This window comes from Strix uralensis, chromosome 39, assembly GCF_047716275.1.
Source record: "Strix uralensis isolate ZFMK-TIS-50842 chromosome 39, bStrUra1, whole genome shotgun sequence".
In the NCBI taxonomy this organism is placed as follows: Eukaryota; Metazoa; Chordata; class Aves; order Strigiformes; family Strigidae; genus Strix; species Strix uralensis.
In genome coordinates this window covers 912,803-930,999 of record NC_134010.1, presented here as the reverse complement: position 1 = coordinate 930,999, position 18,197 = coordinate 912,803, and the positions used below count along the sequence as shown (strand labels likewise).

At 53.5% G+C, this 18,197-nt stretch overlaps 1 long non-coding RNA gene across 1 annotated transcript in view; it reads left to right on the top strand.

Annotated features, from left to right (window-relative positions):
- LOC141937304 (uncharacterized) overlaps positions 1-17,853 on the top strand; it is a 155,324-nt gene extending 137,471 nt beyond the window's left edge. The window contains exon 2 of the long non-coding RNA XR_012626885.1: positions 16,509-17,853. This is a non-coding gene — a long non-coding RNA (uncharacterized LOC141937304). The remainder of the gene's footprint in view (positions 1-16,508) is intronic.
- Positions 17,854-18,197: the final 344 nt, after the last annotated feature.

Here is an 18,197-nt window from a genome sequence, read left to right as displayed (position 1 = left end):
AATCTGGCTTCAGAAATCAAGGACAACAAGAAATGTTTCTATAAGTATGTCAGTAGCAAAAGAAAGACCAGGGAGAGCCTCCATCCCCTGCTAGATGCAGGAGGAAACATGATAACAAGTGATGAGGAGAAGGCTGAAGTCCTTAATGCCTTCTTTGCCTCAGTCTTTAATAACAAGACTAGTTGTATTGAGGGAATCCAGCCTCCTCAGCCAGAGGACAGAGACTGGGAGAACGACCCCCCCGTTATCCAGGAGACAGTCAGTGACCTACTGCATCACATAGACACACACAAGTCTGTGGGACCTGATGGAATACACCCGAGGGTGCTGAAGGAGCTGGCTGGGGTGCTCACCAAGCCACTTTCCATCATCTACCAGCAGTCTTGGTGGACTGGGGAGGTCCCAACAGATTGGAAACTGGCCAGTGTGATGCCCATATATAAGAAGGGTCGGAAGGATGATCTGGGAAATTACAGGCCTGTCAGCTTGACTTCGGTGCCCAGGAAGCTGATGGAGCAGCTCATCCTGAGTACCATCACAAAACACATGCGGGACAACCAGATGATCAGGCCCAGTCAGCATGGGTTTATGAAAGGCAGGTCCTGCTTGACAAACCTGATCTCCTTCTACGACAGAGTGACCTACTTATTGGATGAGGGAAAGGCTGTGGATGTAGTTTACCTTGACTTTAGCAAGGCCTTTGACACCGTTTCCCACAGCATTCTCCTGGTGAAACTGACTGCTCGAGGCATAGATGATCACACGCTTTGCTGAGTAAAAAACTGGCTGGATGGCCGGGCCCAAAGAGTTGTGGGGAACGGAGTTAAATCCGGTTGGAGGCCGGTCACGAGTGGTGTCCCCCAGGGCTCGGTTTTGGGGCCACTCTTGTTTAACATCTTTATTGATGATCTAGACGAGGGGATCGAGTGCACCCTCAGTAAGTTTGCAGACAACACCAAGCTGGGTGGGAGTGTTGATCTGCTCGAGGGTAGGGAGGCTCTGCAGAGAGACCTGGCAGACTGGAGCGATGGGCTGAGGCCAACTGTATGAAGTTCAATAAGGCCAAATGCCGGGTTCTGCACTTGGGCCACAACAACCCCCAGCAGCGCTACAGGCTTGGGGAGGAGTGGCTGGAGAGCTGCCAGTCAGAGAGGGACCTGGGGGTGTTGATTGACAGCCGGCTGAACATGAGCCAGCAGTGTGCCCAGGTGGCCAAGAAGGCCAATGGCATCCTGGCCTGTATCAGAAATAGCGTGGCCAGCAGGGACAGGGAAGTGATCTTACCCCTGTACTCGGCACTGGTGAGGCTGCACCTCGATTACTGTGTTCAATTTTGGGCCCCTCACTCCAAAAAGGACATTGAATTACTCGAGCGTGTCCAGAAAAGGGCAACGGAGCTGGTGCAGGGTCTGGAGCACAGGTCTGATGGGGAGCGGCTGAGGGAACTGGGGTTGTTTAGTCTGGAGAAGAGGAGGCTGAGGGGAGACCTCATCGCCCTCTACAACTACCTGCAAGGAGGTTGCAGAGAACTGGGGATGAGCCTCTTTAACCAAGTAACAAGTGATAGGACAAGAGGGAATGGCCTCAAGTTGCGCCAGGGAAGGTTTAGACTAGATGTCAGGAAGTATTTCTTTACAGAACGGATTATTAGGCAGTGGAATGGATTGCCCAGGGAGGTGGTGGAGTCCCCATCCCTGGAGGTGTTTAAGAGTCGGGTCGACATAGCGCTGAGAGATATGGTGTAGATGGGAACTGGCAGTGCTAGGTTAATAGTTGGACTAGATGATCTTCAAGGTCCTTTCCAACCTAGTTGATTCTGTGATTCTGTGAATTACTCAAGCGTGTCCAGAGAAGGGCAACGAAGTTGGTGAAGGGTCTGGAGCACAGGTCTGATGGGGAGTGGCTGAGGGAACTGGGGTTGTTTAGTCTGGAGAGGAGGAGGCTGAGGGGAGACCTCATCACCCTCTACAACTACCTGAAAGAAGGTTGAAGAAAGCTGGGGATGAGCCTCTTTAATCAAGTAATAAGCGATAGGACAAGAGGGAATGGCCTCAAGTTGCGCCAGGGAAGGTTTAGACTGGATATTAGGAAGTATTTCTTTACAGAACGGGTAGTTAGGCGTTGGAATGGGCTGCCCAGGGAGGTGGTGGAGTCCCCATCCCTGGAGGGGTTGAAGAGGCGGGTTGACATAGCGCTTAGGGATATGGTGTAGTTGGGATCTGTCAGTGCTGGGTTAACGGTTGGACTAGATGATCTTCAAGGTACCTTCCAACCTAGATGATTTTGTGATTCTGTGATTCTGTGCTGGGGACTGGCCCGTGCCTACTGAGTCAGTGTGCAGAGGTGAAAGCCATCCAGCTGGCCTTGGCTATCGCCGAGTGAGAAAGGTGGCCAGTGCTCTGTCTCTGCACTGACTCATGGGTGGTGGCAAATGGGCTGCGGGGGTGGTTACAACAGTGGAAACGGAGCCACTGGCAGTGCAGAGGCAAATCTGTCTGGGCTGCTGACTGAGGGCGAGATATTGCTGCTGGGATCGAGAACCTGGCTGTGAACCGCTTAGTGCTGCAGGACTCTGCCCAATGCATTGGTTGTTTTTGTTTTGTTTTTTTTTTTTTTCTTTATAGTTAAGCCCAAACGTGAGTTTAATTCCCCTCGAGGGGGACCATAAAAATGCCCCAGCAGCAGGAAACAGAGCCTAGCCTGCCCAGGAGACCTGTCGAGCCTTTGGTTTAACACTCTGCCCATCTGCAGAGAGACAGCAACACCAGCTGCAGGTAGGCTACAGCAGGCACCTCGAGGGGCAGCCGTGGCCCTGGGACACGGGGAACGAGGGGCATGTTGTGCAGAAACTCTTTAGCTCTCACTTGCGGAAGGCCTTCCTGTGTGACCTGCTGTGTATCGGCGGCTGTGGGCAGTGGATCGAGCTCAGGCCTCAACTCCCTCAGTGTCTCTTTCTCCATCCCAGCCTGTTCCCCAGGACGTTCCCAGCCCTTCAGGATCACCAGCACTCACCCCCACAGCCCTCCACAGGCAGCCCCTCTCTCTTCCAGGCTAAAGGCGTCCTTCTGTCCTGGCTGGCCAAACCATAGAGCCCTCCTGCTCCCCGGAAAGACAGGCAGCATGCAGAGAGGGAAATGCTCGCTCCGCGCAGCTCGATACGCTCCTGAGCAGCCGGGCTGCCATGTGAGCAGCCAGCCCCTCGCACCCGCTTCTCAGACATGCCAGCACCAGAAAATACCAGCAGCCAAAACATCTTCCCTCTGCTACTCCACCCTGCAAGGTCACTCTTGCTTCTCTTCTTCATTTTCTTCTTTCTTTTCATGCCCTGTCCTGGACCGCAATGGAAAAAACACGTTCCATTTGGGTGAGAATATGTCTGTGACCAAACTGGCTGTGAGGACGGAGACAGCAGCGCTGCATTCCTGCGCCACCTCTCCCCATCAGCCCCTGCCGAGGCTTTTGGCAGAGACCTCCTTCCTCCTGCCCTCGCTGAGCTCCTGCAGTTCTCTGCCGTAGCCTGTGGCGGATTTCCTTGCAGGGACGTCGCCGTGCTCGTCACATCACAGGCTGTCCCAGCTGACGTGTGGCTGGCACATCCCTCCCGTGAGCTTTACCCACATCCCAACACGCTGCAAGGATGAAATGCTCTTTATTTTTCGAGCAATCAAACCACAGAGGTCTGACAAAACTTCCCGGGGGTGTCAGTGCCACGAGTTCCCTTTCCTTTCCCAGCTCCCCGATGGGCCCTGCACAGGCTCTTCTGCTGGGCCTTGCCTGGCTCCTCACAGGCAGAGCCTGGCCGGTGCCTGGCCTGGGGCTGCTCCAGCTCCCGCCATCCCTCTGCTCTCCAGCTCCCCAGGCCCCGCACACAGGCCCTGCTGGCGCCGGAACCCACAGCCCTTCCTGCAGGGCCGCTCGCCCGCCTCTGCCCCCGCTCAGGCCTGTGACCAGCTTCGGGGTTTGCAGAGTGTGCGCTGGGGCTGCGTTGGCCCTTTTCTTGGCCAAAAACGCTTCGTGTGACTGAAATCCGGCCAGCACAGCGCATTTCCCAGCTGGAGGCGGCTGCACTGGAACCGCCCTCTGGGGCCTGAGGGAGAGGGTCGGTTGGGGGTGGGAACAGTGCTCAGAGGGGCTGCTGCCCTGCCCCCTCCCCTCCAGCTGCCAATGGGCTCCTGGCCCCGCCCCTCCCCTCAGGCCTATCCCAGGGGCGGAGGCGGTGTCAGCAGCCAGGGAGGTTCCTGCCGGGGTCGGCGCTGGCGGGGGGGGGGGGGGGGGGGGGGGGTTCGGCAGCGGCGGCGGGGCCGGGGGAGCGGCGGGGCCGTGAGGGCCTGGAGAGGCGGGCGGGCGGGGACGGGACACTGAGCCCCGGGCACCGGCGGGGGGAGCGGAGTGGGCGGAGCAGAGCGGCTCTCTCGGTGATGGCGGCGGCAGCGAACTGGCCGCCTTTGCCGGCAGAAGCTGCGTCCCAGCCCCTCACCGAGAACCGCCCCCCCCCTGCTGCCCCCACAGCCCCGGCCCCAGGAGGGGCGAGCAGGGAAACTGCCCCCCGCCCCATGCCCGGCGCCCTCTGAGGGAGCGAAGCGCCGCTCCATCCTGCCCCCCCCCAGCCCCCACCGCCTCTGCCCCCCCCGTGGGGACCCCCGGGAGGAGGCAGCCTTGCCCCGCCCCTGCGAGGGAGCAGCCACTCTGGGTGAGTACAGCGGGACCCTGGAACGGCGGCACGTTTGGGGGAGAAAAGGGAAAAAAAACCAGAAAAGCGGCTTCACCCCCCGCGGCCCCTCGGGCTGTCCGGTGGCTCTTGGTGCTGAATTCCCGGGGGAAGCTGAAATGGGGGGGGAAGCAGCAGTTTGGGGCTGGAAAGGCAACGTCCTTCAGCACTGTCCTGGTGGAGGAGCGAGCCAGCCTCATCTGGCCGCTTTAATTCCATTTTGCCTCTCTCCCTGTAAATCCCTGAGCCCGGGAGGTATCTCCAGCAGGTACCTTTAATCACAAACTGCTCCAAATGGATTCCGGAGTGAGACTGGGATTGCTGGGAAAGGCCTAAACTGCTCTGCTGCCAGATGGCCTTGGCTGGGCACTGGGAGCAGATTCCCATCCCTACTGCGGCACGGGGTGAGATATTGGTGTGGGGGAAGGAGCCATTTTATGGTTGAATCCCATCGCTGATGGCAGACAGAGCCCAAGGGAAAAACTGCCTGGGCTGCTTCTCCTGCCAGAGCTTAGGGCAGAGTTTGCTCCCGTGAACGCCTCAGCCCAGGCAGCTCTGACCCAGGGGGGTTTTCTGTCATGGAGCGTGGACTTACAGAAATACACCTGGAGAGGAGCTCAGAGGGTCGTCTTGTCCATCCTCCTCTTGATGGGCTTCACCCCGAATTTTCGATCTGGAGGCGATAGTCCCGTGTGTGCAAATGGCATTCCAGCTAAACAAGCGTTTAACCCGTCGCAGTCTCTACCAATCCCTCGTTATTAATCAGTGGCTCTTTTCCCCATTCCCCTCGGTTTCCCGGCCAGCTCGCCTTTCGGCGTGGCGGGGCCGTTCTGCCTGTCCTGTGCCTTCCTCGCAGTCAGAGCTGGGGGAGCCCCTGTCCTTCCCCAACCTCCTGCTCACGGCTCCGCTCCTACACACGAGACTGTCCCAAGGCCCCTCCTCCCCGAGGCTGTGCACATCCCCCAGGCTGACTGTCGGCATTTCTGTAGCTGATGGGTGCCAGAGGTTCTTCCAAACGGGGTTTGTGTCTCCCTTGGGTGCAGCAGGTTCATCCCAGCCTGCAGGGAGTTCTGCTGGGATGTTGATCGTTACTAACACTGCTGCCGTTCACCTCGGGGGTGTAACTACTTCTGCATCAAATTCCACTTGTGAGGCATTTTAGGATCTTTCAAGGATTATTTTTTGGGGTCCAGAGTCTAGGAAAAAGGCAATACACTGAGCGATGGTACATGGGTGAAATAACCAGTGACAAATACTCATTCCTTGCTGTTCTGAAGTTGTTATTGCTGTTACTTTCCGGTGTGGTTGTGCTCAGAAGTCAGGCGCTATATAAACACCAGTGAATGTACAGAACTTTCATGGGGTATAGTGTATGGTGGTGGGGTTTTTCACCCTGAGTCATTCGAGTGGTAAAGTTAATTAGCCCTGTAATTAGAGCAGAGGACTGTCAGTTAGGATCCCTCCCGGTTTAGGCTCTGGGGTAGCTGGGAGCGAGCTTGCTGTGCGTTACACAGCTTTCTGTGAAGGCTCCGCTTTTGGCCCCCCAGCCTGTGACCCAGAGTTTGAGAACTTGGAAGCAGCCGTTGACATCGACCAAAGTTAGAGTTTCCCAGGACCTTTGAAAATTCCCTTTCTGTACGGCTCTCGTTTTATGGATTTGCATAGCCAGCATTACTGACTGCTCGGGAAAATGTAGCCCCAATCCCTTTCCATCTCCTCGTTACCTGTTAAATCAGGAGAATTGTACTTCTCTGAGAGATTTGCAAAGAGCGTTGATGACATTTAATGAAAATACTACAGAGGTGGGAAGAGTTTGTTTCAAAAGCTTAGAAAAACAGCAGTGACAATATGCTGAAATACAAACCATCTGACATATTAAAGAGGAAAATGAATAGTTTAGGGTTATTTTTTGTACAAACAATCCACGGCTTACACTGGGGATCCCATTTAGAGCTTCTTCCCTTCCTGAGCTGGTGCCAGGATTTGGCTCCTGTAACAATCCTGTCATGCCTGGTGTGACTCCTTCAGGTTTATATCTGACTAAGCTCTATTGATTGTCACTTTTTACCATTTCACCCCAAATCAATACTATTATAACTCTTTTTTTTCCCCCTCATCAATAACCCCACAGAGAATGACTCTGTTTATTGCACTCTGACTTTCTCAAAAGTGGATCTAGCAGAAAATTTGCAGTAAAAACAAACCCAAATGAACAAACCTTTCAGCTGTCAATATATCTCCTTCCTCCCTGATGTATTTAACCCTGCTGATACCAAATCTCTCATATTTCAGCTTGTGGCCTTCATCTAATCATCTTTGTTTATCTTGCTTTTCACTATAATTCCACAGTGTAGGGGAAAAAAGAATAAATAAAATAAGAAAGTAGCAGGAGTGTGGGAAGGCTCATAAGAGGAAAAATGGTGATGGAGCCGATGACAAGTTACATTGGAGTTTTAAGGCACTGTACAGAGTTCACTGTCAAACCTGTAGTATGGAGATAATAGCTGTAAGAATATATTCTTACATATATTTCAGATTCCTGGAATTTTATTAAAACTGTGTGTGTGGAGGAATTCTAAAAGGAGAGGGAGGTAAACAGTTCAGTAAGCCTCTGGTTTTGAGAACTTTGCCCTTGTAGCTGGAGGTCTCCTGGGCGTGTGTCTGCTTTACTGTCCCAGGTCAGCGGGGTGAGCTCTGTCCTTCTGCAGTGTCTCTGCAGGGCCCCGTGGGGAGGCTCAGGGCTGCCACACGCAGCTCCGTGGGCTTGGACGGGGCCGTGGGCTGTCCCCTCGTCTGGCCTCCTGGCCTCAAGCAGGGTCAGATGTGCTCGTGTTCTTCTTGCAAGATGTTGGTTTAATCCTCAAAGTCTCCACCTCTCCTGTAAGCACCCTCTGCCAGTGCTTCATCAGCCTTTACACTAGGAAGTTTGCCCTGAGCTCTAACCTGGAGCATCCCTGCTGCTGTTGAAATCTGCTGTTTCCCGTCTCGCTCACGGCTGACGTTCAGCAGAGCTGCTGCTCCTCAGCTCTCTGGCTGTCCTTGTGCTGTGTTCTGTCTCTTTGGTCCTCTGCTGCAGAAATGCAGAGCCCAGTTCCTCCAAAGGCTGGACGGCTCCGTTGGCTCCACGCTTCTCCTACGTGTCCATGGTACTTCCTAGATTGCTGGTCGTTCAGCCCGTGAGCTCGCTCCCATGGAGCCGAGTGCCCAGCGGCCTCCTCAGTGCTGGGCAGAGCTGAGGGGTGGCTGCTCGTGCCTTGGAGGCTCTGCTCCGGCTCAGACATCCCGCGGACCTTTGCTGTCATTTTATGAGACACGGTGTGCATCCAGCTTCTGATTCCCTGCAGCTCCCAGGCCTGTTCCTGCAGGGCTGCTCCCTGGCCAGCTGTTCCCATCCCGTGTCACTGCTTGTTTTGGCATTGCAGTCACTGTGCCGGGTGTCCCTGGTCGCGTTTCCTGCAGAAACATCCCTTCACATCGGTGCGTGTGTGCTTTGAAGATGGGAAGTGCTGTCCATCGTGTGTGACGATAAAGAAATCTGGCATCTGGTGAAGCCTTCAAATGTTGTCCTGAGCGTTAGTGACACCGTGCAGAATAGTGGTGGGGTTTTTTCTAGACCAAAGCTGAATTTTTACTGCTCTGTGATTTTATTGCATTTGATTGGTGTCTTGGCTATGCCTTGGTTACAGTTTCTACCACTGCCTTTGGATGTAGTGGCTACCAAACCCACATCCTGCAGGTCTCTGAGGGCGGGGGACTTGTTTCCTTGGGGTAATACACGTTTGTGTGTGTGCTGAAGGTGCAGGCCCACCATAGTGCTGAGTTTTGTCAACCTCCAGTTGTTTTTGGCAAGAGAAGCCAGCCAAAGATTCCCCCTAAGTGCCTTGCATGCGCTTTTGAGATCATAAAGATGGTTTTCTGAAATATCAGAATGTTTTCTGATACCCTCTCACTCAGTCTGTAGTTAATGTGTTTTACTCCCTCCCTGTCAGTGCGTCTGCTTTGCTTGTCAAGCAAATTAGACGCTTCAGCCTCGAGCTCTCTGTGTATTGGATGAGATCATCAGTGATTCTGCATGATTGTTTTTAACCCCCAGCTTACCGGAGAAGCTCAGTATTTTGGCCGTAAGAGATTTGGTATTTTAAGAGCAGTTAGAATCTCCTTTACCACTTCTGTCATTCCCAGGTGTTGAAGTGGCAGCTGACAACCCCAGAGGTCTCGCTTCTGTCTCACCATCTTCCACATCACACCAGCTGTTCCTGCGTGGTTCGGCCGTGTGCATTGCTGAAGTGCCTGCACACATTCCTCTCTATCCCATTGCTTCCTACGGGAAAAATGGAATTGGGAGCAGTGGCACTTTGGGGATTCCATCCTGGGCAGGCAATGGGATGTGCCTGAAGCTGTAGTTTGACTGTGTGGGGAATTGTTGCAGAACCAGAGCGTAGGGTTGGGGAGTCAAAATGTTCCAGCAGCAATGAAGAGAGAAGTATGCAAAGGTTTCAGCTGCCAGCCTGCACACCCTGGGTGTGCATGTACTCGAATGCACGGCTGCATGGCCCCAGGCTGCAGAGGTCATTGTGTAGAAAAGCCCTGGGTTAGTGGAAGAATTCTCCGTTGTTGAGGATTTCTGGAAAGTAAATGGTAGAGGTGTTTTGCTTCTGTCTGACTTGGTTATTCCCTCACTACAGCCAGGGTCGCTCTGACTGTGTCTTAGGGTGTCCCTTTCTAGTCTTGGCCTTTTGTCTGAAGGTGGTCCGCTCAGTTTTTGTAATCCTTAAGGATAAAGTAGTTCATGGCGGAAACTAGACGTCTTCATCTGAGATCATGCTGATAACACAGTTCGTGATTATTCTGGGTCGGGGATTGTCTCTTTTATGCTACTGTGGTGCTTGTGGCCGAGTCTGGTACTTGTTCAGGGCAGCCACAGCTCTGAAATTGGTGACACCTGTGGCGGGTGGGATGAGGCTGTGCCTGTCCAAATGCACAGCTACCTGAACCATAGCCACCAGCTTCCAGTAGCACCATAAGGTGTGCAGGGCTTGATCTGTGCCGGAGCTGACTGTAAAGCGTCAGGTAAACCTGTTCTCTGATGTCTGACTGCTAGGGCAGCCTTGCTCGCGTTGGGAAACAGGGAGCTCTGGAGGCAATACTGTGACAGCAGGAGTGCTGTAAAGCAACAAGAGGGAGCCGTTTGTCGAATTGCACCGTCAGACATCGCAGCCCTTTGATGTGACAAAGGGAATTGCTAGAGCACAGGGCAGAGGGCACGGAAATTGTGTCCTAGGTGGCTTCTTGGGCAAGACTGACTTTTTGTCAAGACTTGGCTTGCCCGCTTCCCACTGAGCTTTGGGATGCAGATCTCAGAGGTGGCTCCATTTAGATGGAGCTCTGCTTCTGAGCTGCCCTTCAAAACCTTGTGGAGAATGTACCCACAGGGGGGATGCTAATTACCTTGTATTTTGACCATAATGCCATGGGGGAAGGAACAGGGTCAGCTGTAAGGAATAAAGGGGATGTTATGTGTGATGACTCCCAGATCTTATTTTTCCTGGGTGTTAGGTCTGCTGTGGAAGGCAGGAGGAGGGAGAGGGAGCCTGGGCCTCCTCAGCTGTGTGAGTGCCCCTTTTCTGAATCCTGGCTCAGCAATGGGATGCTTGTTAGAAAGCAGGGATCAAGAAGGGAGTCCTGGGCCAAGCTCTTTGCTGGCAGAACTGTGCTGAACTCTGTGCCCTCGCACCAAGAGATAATTTGCCTCCCAGTGCTGGAGGGCTGAGCAAATGCTCCCCGCGGATGGGAAACAAGTTGCTCTGTCTCCCCCCTGCCCTTTCCTTTTTCCTTAAGGAAAGAGGGAAAACCCTACTGAAGATGGGATCCCTGGCACAAAAGCTGAGTTGTGTGGAGTTAATTTCAAAACTCGCATTACCTCTATGAAACCAGAGCAGATGAGGAAGGTCGGGGTGGCTGAGCTTTGGATTTAGCTCCCGCTGTGGCTCTGACAAGCCCATGAGCCCAGCCTGCCATACATGACCGTGAGCAGCACAGCCCACTCGAATACCTGCCAAAGTCAGCATGTGGGAGCAGAGGGAGCTGCTCTTCCCCAGGTTCACCAGCTGGAGAAGAGATGGTGTCCATGGTCACCCTGCCTCGGGGCTGTGGCAGTCGCCTTCGGGAAAGGAGCGGTCTTGGTCTGGCCCTGGGCAGCAGAATGGGATATTTACCCTGTGACACAGAGGTACCTCTCGGGCAAAGCAGAATACGAAGTGATTTTTTTGATGAATGTTCCTTCTCATTCTGATTTCATGCTGTCTGAACTGTTTTGTCAAATCCTGACTGTTCTCCCCAGCTGTCCATCACCCACTCTCATGTTTTGATGGCTCGTGTCACAGACAGCCTGGTAAAAAGATCTTGGTTATTTTCTCTTTCCTTTTTTTCCCCTTTGAGAAGTCTCCTGAACTTTTTGCAGCTGTCCTGACTCTCCTCCCCTGTCCTCACTGCAGCAGTGTGGCAGTTAGAGCTGCCCCCCCGGGAGGAGGTGTGCTCTGCTGGCTGTTAAAGAGTTGGCAGCGCTGTGCTCTGTGCTCATCTCCAAAGCTTCTCTGTTCCCCTGGGCAGTGGATTGTAGTGTTCTGCCATTCCGAGTACAGTAACATCTGTACAGATACAGAACCTCTAGTTCATGGATTGGGTTCGTGAAGCCCTGATTCTTTTAATCTCCTTGGGAAGCTCTATTGCCCCACATTTTCTCTCTCCCCTCTTCTCTGTCAGACTGTTTCACAGCTGGCCTTCTTCCCCAGGCTTTGCCTCGTCCCCTGGTCAGACTCGAGCTGTTCAGTTCCTGCAGGCCCAGCGGCTGTTGGGGGATCTGAGCTGCTCAGAGACAGCAGGGCCTGATCTCTAAAGGAAGCAGATTTTGTGGTCTGACTCTCATCTTGCTGAAGCTGCTTTTGTCACCCTTTCAGAAACCAACCGAGGGCTGAATCAGAGCTGGCGGTTTGCTGAAGGTACCAAAGAATGGGGGGTTTAGAAGCCAATGCCTGATCCCGTGGACAACCTTAATGCTGTTTGTTTGGTAACTTGTTGGAGTTATTTTATTGTGGGTTTTGTGTAAGGTGCTATAAAGCAATCCCATGCAGCTGGAAGCCAGAGGCAAGAGTATTTATTTCAGGGCTTTGAAGATCTCTACACCTGGGACAGCTGTCTCGCTGCTGCAGTGGTTGGGTTTTATTTTGTCCCTCGCTGGGGCTTGGCTGCAGAGAGCTCTGTGGTATCTTGGCAGTGTTTGACATTTCCCAGACAATGCTTAAACCTGCCAGTTGACACTGTTTAACACTCTCCTCTGTAAGAGCCTTCCAGCGGGGATGCCTGTCAACTCTGGCTTTCCCTTCAAAGAACTGTTCCCAAAAGCTGCTGTATCTTTGTCACTTGCCAGATTGATACTTTGTCCTGTTGCTATCCTGCTTCTGGCCCTTAATCTGCAGAGACAAATTGGGGCTGCGTGATGTAGAGAGGTTCTGAACAGGGTTACCTATTCCTCCAGGACAGGATCTGCTGATTCAGCTCAGTATTTTAAACAGGAGCCGCATACAAGATGCAGAGAAATGAATCCTCCTTCTAGCAAGAGCTGGTAGCCAGGATGGAGGAGCAGTTCATTCAGTTACTTAAACACTGAAGGAAATTAGATTTGTATATTTAAAATTGCTTTCTTAACCAGTGTTTAGCATCTTGGGGTCTCAAGGGCCTATACTACAGGCTCCAGGCCCGGGCTTGCAGCCTGCAGGCCAAAAGGGCTCTGAGTAGGCTCTGTCTGGCCAGCTGAGGTCCCAGAGGGCTGTGAGTAGGCTGTGGTTGGCTGACCTGTGGTGTAGGAGGGTTCTTGGTTGCCTCTGGATGGCCAGCTGATAGCCTACTGGCTCTCAGTACACTCTGGGTGGTAGGACAGGCTCTAAGACAACTCTAAGTAGGATCTGACTGGCCAGCTTTAGTCTCCAAGGGGGCCCCAAGTATGCTAGCACAGGGGCTCTGAGTAGGGTGTCTCTGGCCAGCTAGGGTCCAAGAGGGCTGTGAGTAGGATCTGGCTGGCTGAGCTGTGGTCTAGGCGGGCTGTAGGTTGCTTCTGGGTTGCCAGGTGGTGTCCTCCTGGGCTCCAATTAGTCTCTGGATGGCATGCTGGCCTCAAGAAGTACTCTGAGTAGGCTGTGGCTGTCCAGCTGTGCTGTCCAGTGGTCTCCAAGTAGGCTTTGGATCGCAGGCTGCAGGCCACAATGGCTCTGGGTAGGCTCTGGCTGACCAGCTGCTGCCATCCAAGAGGGCTGTGAGCAGGTGGTGGCTAGCTGAGCTGTGGTCCAGACGGACTCTTAAGTTGCCTCTGGCTGGCCAGCTGGTATCCAGCTGTGCTATAAATAAGCTGTGCGTGGCAGGCCGGGCTCAAAGGCAACTCTGAATAGGACCTGTCCGGCCAGCTGTGCTCCACGAGGGACGCAAGTAGGCTCTGCCTGAATTAGCTCTTGTGCAGGTGGACTCTAAGTTGCCTCTGGCTGGCCAGCTTGTGTCCAGCTGGGCTCAAAGAAGGCTCTGGCTGGCACACTGGGCTCAAAGACAAGCCTGAGTAGGCTCTGGCTGGCTGAGCTGTGGTCTAGGCAGGCTCTACATTGCCTCTGGCTGGCCAGCTTGTGTCCAAGTGAGCTCTAAGTAGGCTCTGGGTGCCATGCCATTCTCAAGGACAAATCTGAGTAGGATCTGTCTGGGCAGCTTTGGTCCAAGAGGGCTGCAAGTAGGCTCTGACTGGAGTGCTGCAGGCCACCAGGGCTCTGAGCAGACTCTGGCTGGCTGACCTGTGGTCCTGGCTGGCAGGTTTTTGGTCTCCTCTGGCTGGCCAGCTGCACTCTATATAGGCTCTGGGTGGCATACCCGCCTCCAGGACAACTCTGAGTAGGTTCTGGCTGGCAGGATGGGGTCCAAGAGGGCTCTGAGAGCCAGAGGCTTCCTTTCTGCATTTTGATACAGAGATCTGGAGCCCACCTTCCTACCCTGTTAGCCAGAGATAAAGAGCCCACCTTCCTGCGCTGTTAGCCAGAGAGCCAGAGGCCACGTTCTGGAGCAAAGGATATTCTACACCTAGACTTTAGAAAGGCTTGTGACACGTTTTCTAACACAACGGTGGTGCTAATAGAAAGCAAGGCTTTGGCTGGTTGGGCTCCAAGAGGGTTCTGGCTGGGGAGCTGGGGTAAAAGAGGTCTCTAAGCAGTCTCTGGCTGGCTGGGCAGGATGGAAGAGGGCTCTGAGTAGTGTCTAGACGGCTGGTTGGGGAAGTGGGGCTCTGGCTGGCTGGAGTCCAAGAGGGGTCTGAGAAGGTTAGGGCTGGCCCGCTCGGGTGCAGGCGGGCTCTGAGTGGACTCTGGTGGGCTGGTTGCAGAAGTACATCCTGGCTGTCTGGTTGTGGTCCAAGAGTGCACTTAATACACTCTTGCTGGATTACCTGCGGCTCCGGCGAGGTCCACGTTGCCTCTGGCTGACCAGGTGGTGTCTTACTGGGTTCTAAAGAGGCTCTGGGTGGCAGGCCAGCCTGAAAGACAACTCTGAGTAGGATCTGGCTAGCCAGCTTGGGACCAAGAGGGGTCCAGGTAGGCTCTGGCTGGCAGCCTGCAGGCCAAAAGGGCTCTGAGTAGGATCTGTCTGGTGAGCTGGGGTCCAAGAACACTCTGAATAGACTCCACCTGGCTGACCTATGATAGTTGAGGTGGGCTCTACGTTGCCTCCAGACGGCTAGCTGATGTCCACGTGGGTCTCTCTCAGTAGGCTCTGGGTGGCAGGCTGGACATGAAGACATCTCCAGGTAGGTGATGGCTGGCTGGTTTCAGGGCTCTGACCTGGCTGCCTGTGTCACAAGAATGCTCTGAGTAGGCTCTATTGGCTCAGTGTGGTCCATGAGGCTCTGAGTATGCTCTGGCTGCTCAGCTAGAGATGTAGGTCTCTGGCTGTCGTGAACGGGTGAAAGAGGGCTCTGAGGAGGCTCTGGCTAGTGGGCTAGGGAAGGAAGGTGGCCTCTGGCTCTTTGGGTAACAACACAGGAAGCTGTGTCTAGCTCTCTGGCAAAGAACACAAGGAAGGTGGGCTCTGGCTAATGAAAGGAAGGTGGGCTCTGGCTCTGTGGCTAGTAATGCAGGAAGGTGGGCTGTGGTTCTCTGGATAGCAAGGAAGGAATGTGGGCTCTAACACTCTGGCTAGCACAGGAAGGTGGGCTCTGAACAATGCTGGAAAGTGAGCTCAGGCTCTGTGGCTAACAAAGCAGGAAGATGGGCCATGGCTCTATGGCTAAGGAAGCAGGAAGATGGGTCATGGCTTTCTGGCTTACAACGCAGGAAGGTGGGCTCTGGCTCTCAAGGCAACTCAAGGAGCGTGGGATCTATCTTTCTGCCTAACTCAGGAAGGTGGGCTCTGGCTCTCTGGCAAGCACATGGAAGGGAGGCTCTGGCTAATGCAGGAAGGTGGGCTCTGTGCAACGCTGGAATATGAGCTCTGGCTCTCTTGCTAACAAGGCAGGAAAGTGGGCTCTGGCTGTCTGGCAACCAACATAGGAGGGTGGGCTCTGATCTCTGGCTAACAACGCAGGAAGGGTGGCTCTTGCTCTCTGGCTAACAATGCAGGATGGTGGGCTCTGGCAACCAACACAGGAAGTTGGGCTCTGGGTCTCGGGGCAACAATGCAGGAAGTTGGGCTCTGACTACCAGCCTAGGAAGGTGGGCTCTGGCTCTCTGGCCACCCAAAGGAATGTGGGCTCTGGCTAACCAAAGGAAGGTGGGCTCAGATGCAGAACACAGGAAGGTGGGCTCTGGCTCTGTGGTGAACAACGCAGGAAGGTGGAGTCCAGCTCTCTGGCTAACAATGCAGGAAGGTGGGCTTTGTGTTTCAGGGTAAGAGCGCAGGAAGGTGGGCTCTGTCTCTCTGGCTAAACACACAGGAAGGTGGGCTCTGGCTAACACAAGGAAGGGGGCCTCTGGCTCTCTGACTGTCAAGGCAGGAAGTTGGTCTCTGTCTCTGGCTAACAAGGAAAGAAGGAGGGCTCTGGCTCTCTGGCTACCAAGGCAGGGAGGTGGTCTCTGGTCTCTGGTGAACAATGCAGGAAGGTGGGCTCTGTCTCTCAGAGCCCTCTTGGACCCCATCCTGCCAGGCAGAGCCTACTCAGAGCCCTTGTGGCCTGCAGCCTGCTAGTCAGAGCCCACTTGGAGCCCAGTGGAACAGTAAAACTGGCCAGTCAATCCTACTGAGTGTAGTCTTTGAGCTTGGCATGGCACACAGAGCCTGCTTAGAGCCCAGGTGGATGTGAGAGACCAGAAACCAGGCCTGTGAGAAACTAAGAAAAACAGCCTGAGAAAGCAAAAGTTGAGGCTGATCAAAGAAATGCCTCAAACACTCGCAAGACAAAACTATGAGTCACAGGGTGCATTCTGTGGAGGTCGAAGCTGATAAGGCTGCCCGAATAACACAAGATGGGACTGGAGGAGGGAGCCCTGTGAAGACAGGACGGCTCTGCTCTGGTGCACCTGGCCAAAACTTCAAGGGCCATCTGTCCGGTGAATGACCTTTGCTTCATTATCCACGAAATGCATATTAAAGTTAACACCCCTCAATATGCTAACGAGGGCTAACATGATCATGCTAATTACATCATCCCATGAAACACCTTACCCCTCCCCGTACATGGGATACGTAGGTATGTGGGTCGACCTAGGGGATGGACCCAAGGAAAGTGGGTATAAATCAAGAAGGGGGGGTGGGGGGGGTGGCGCGCCCCGAGGAGAGAGAGAGTGCAGTGAAGCGAAGAAGACGGATGCCAGCGAAAAAGACGGATGTCTCCTGTGCCTCCCGGAACCCTCGGCGGCGGGATCAGCGCAGAAACCCAGACCGGTGATCTGTGTTTCCCCATTCCCTCTATCTCCCTCTTTTCCCTTTCCTATTAAGCAATGCAAGGCATATTATATTGCTTGCCACAACTTGCTGTATACTTATCCAACTATCGTGTGTTCAATTAGTACATTGTGAGTAGTTAATAAATGTTTAGACTTGGAGACTTGTTGTCTGCTCCATTGGGGATTTGCGAATCTGAGTCACTTGTCCCCCTCGTCTGAGCGGGACGTGACATTAAAATTGGCGTAGTCGGCAGGATCCCCTTCGGTGTCGGAAAGTCTTATGAGATACTGGTTCTCTATCCGACCAACTCGGACAGGGAGAACTGGGAATTGGCCCCTCAGCTATACGCTGGGAAAGGGTCGGAGGGATACCGATTCTCTATCCGATAAGGACAGGGAGAATCGGGAAGTGACCTCTCAGCTCTAAGCCAGGAGAGGTTCGAGCAGTGGCAAGCCATGACTGGCCAGGAAATGTCGGTGCTTGACTGCTCCCCTATTTTTGAGAAACTGAAGGAGTATAAGGCTTGTCCTCCTCCTTTAGTAGAGGTTTGGGCCCACGATAATTGGCATAATCCAGAAGCAGTGGCAAGCTATATTAATGTACTTGCGGGGCTGCAAGGGTCGCGACCAGGCAAAGGAAAAGCTGTAGTGTGCGCTGTATTAGGGGCAGCACTGACTGCAGCCCAAAAAGATAAACATGTTAAGAAACAATTAGAAGGGGAAATGATCAAATCCTTACAAGATCTGGTAAAAGCTCTCCAGGATCAATTGGTTGAGGAACGTAAAGTTACTGAACAAAAAGCTAAACTCTGGCAAGAGCAAACTGAAGTTCTGAAAAGCCAATTAGCTGATGAGCGTAACACCTCTCAGCGATTTCACATGGCTCTGTTAGATGCCTTGGACCGAGAAAAAATCTCACAGTCCGAAAAAGAGAGGAATGAACAAGAAACCTGCAACCGGACAGATCTCAGCTCTGTTCCGGATAGTGAACAGGGAGTTACGAGTCTGGCAAAAGCAGCAGCCAGACCCTTGTATCCAACAAAGGATTTAGAGATAAGCCGAGAAATTTTTTACCCCGAAAATGAGGGGGCAAATTTAAGACCATTAATTAAAACGGAGACCACCGAGGGTCAGGGTGGAAGAGCTCCGCAGGTCACCATTCGAACTACACCATATCCAGCGACTGAGCTTGCAAAAATTCAGGAGAAATATACCAGACGAGCTCAGGAAACTGAGACTGAATATGTGTGGAGGGTATCTTTGACTGGTGGCGACCGAATTTTGTTATGCTCTGGGTGCCATGCCATTCTCAAGGACAAATCTGAGTAGGATCTGTCTGGGCAGCTTTGGTCCAAGAGGGCTGCAAGTAGGCTCTGACTGGAGTGCTGCTGGCCACCAGGGCTCTGAGCAGACTCTGGCTGGCTGACCTGTGGTCCTGGCTGGCAGGTTTTTGGTCTCCTCTGCCTGGCCAGCTGCACTCTATATAGGCTCTGGGTGGCATACCCGCCTCCAGGACAACTCTGAGTAGGATCTGGCTGGCAGGACGGGGTCCAAGAGGGCTCTGAGAGCCAGAAGCTACGTTTCTG